Here is a 1,907-nt window from a genome sequence, read left to right on the forward strand (position 1 = left end):
TCCCTTCCCTTCCCTTCCCTTTCCCTTCCCTTTCCTTTCCTTTTCCTTTCCTTTTCCTTTTCCTTTCTTTCCCTTTCCCTTTTCTTTTCCTTTCCTTTCCTTTTCTCTCTCTTTCTTTTTTTCTTTCTTTCTTTCTCTCTTTCTTTCACTTCCTATAGAGTCATGGAGTAGTATAGGAACACTGGGGCTCAATACCCCATTGTAGAATCAAAGAGTTCCTTTGCCAAAGACATGAAAGGTGATTAGAATCAAAAACACTAGTCTAAAAATAACACCCAAGGGGAAGCTAGGTGGGTAGTGAATAGGGGGCCCTGGAGTCAGGAGGACCTGAGTTCAAATACAGCCTCAGACACTTAACACTTCCTAGCCGTGTGGCCTTGGGCAAATCACTTAACCTCAATTGCCCTGACTTCCCCCACTTCAAAAAGCAAAAAATAAAATAAAATAAAAGTAAAATAAAAATGACACCCAAGTTTCAGTTGGCAAATCCATGGATTTTTAAGAATCTAGGATCTTTTCTTGGCAGTACTGACTTTCACCAAATCATTTAATCTCGGGGCATTCGTGTTCTATCCTCTAAAGAAGTCTGAATGAGATGACCCCAAATGTCCCTTCCAGGTTTAAAATTGTGATTTGATTTCATTTGTTTTGGGGGCAAATCTGTTGGTTTTAGAACTCTGGATGAGCTCTCATTTTCATATTCTCTGAGCCTATTATCATTTTGGTCATTAGGTTTCTTCAAGTGGAATGCAATGTAAATAGTTTGGAGCACACTGTCTTTTTCAATTTTGGATCCAAGGTTAGCCTGTTCAGGTTCTTATCTTGCTGTGAAGTACAGGATGAGTTGAACCCTCTTCATACCAAGGCTTTTCTCAAAGAAACATAAAAGTTCGGAAATGGAAGGAACTTCAGGGGCCATCGAGTCCAATTTGTACCTGGACAGGAATCTCTTTTACAAGGACCCCAACAAAGGGCTGTCCAACCTCTGCTTAGACTTTCAGGGAGCGGGAAGTCTCTGCCTTTGCAAGATAGCCCAATAAACTTTTGGATAGCTCTAAGCATCAGAAAGGGCAGCTAAGTGGCCCACTGGATATAGTGCTAGGCTTGAAGTCAAGAAGACTCCTCTTCCTGACTTCAAATCTGGCCTTAGACACTTGCTTTTGTGTGACCCTAGGCAAATCACTTACTCCAGATTGCCTCTGTTTCCTCATCTGTAAAATGAATTGGAGAAGGAAACAACAGCAAACTGCTCTGGTTTCTTTGCCAAGAAAACCCCAAAATGGGGTCAGGAAGAGTGGGGCATGACTGAAATGTTTCAACAAGAATTTCTCCTTACATTATGCTTAAATCTACCTTTCTACTGTCTTGCTCTTTTGTCTATGCTCTGGCTTTAAATGGTACAAGTCTAAATTTTCTTCCATATTCCAGTTCTCACTTTATAAGCACATTACAGAGTAAGGAGGGCTTTGAGTCTGGGGAGGATAGGAAGGAATGAACTAGAAGGAAAGGGGGGTTGAATACTGAACTCAAGGTCAAAAGGAGAAGGCACAAGGACCAGACGTCATGGGGGCAAGCTTCTCTTTGCCAGGGTATGCCATTAAGTCTACCCTGTTGTGTGATGGGCTAGTAATGACCAGAAAATGTGAGAGGTCCCTGCCAGACTGAGACAGCCAGGATCGAGAAAATGGCTTGTCTTTTCAATTTCATCTGGATCCATCTTCCACGGTGCAAGTTTCAATGTCTTTATCTAAAGCAGGTGTCCTTAACCATTTTTAGTTTCAATACACCCTTTAGCAATCTGGTAAAGGCTTACTTACCCCTTCTCAGAAAGTTTTAAAATGCATAAAATAAAATACATAGAATCATAGCATCACAAAAGAAACCAATTATATTGAAATAGTTATCAA

This window comes from Petaurus breviceps, unplaced genomic scaffold (assembly GCF_028583685.1).
Source record: "Petaurus breviceps papuanus isolate PSGF00001 unplaced genomic scaffold, PetGlider_PUasm1.0 37, whole genome shotgun sequence".
Taxonomy (NCBI): domain Eukaryota; kingdom Metazoa; phylum Chordata; class Mammalia; order Diprotodontia; family Petauridae; genus Petaurus; species Petaurus breviceps.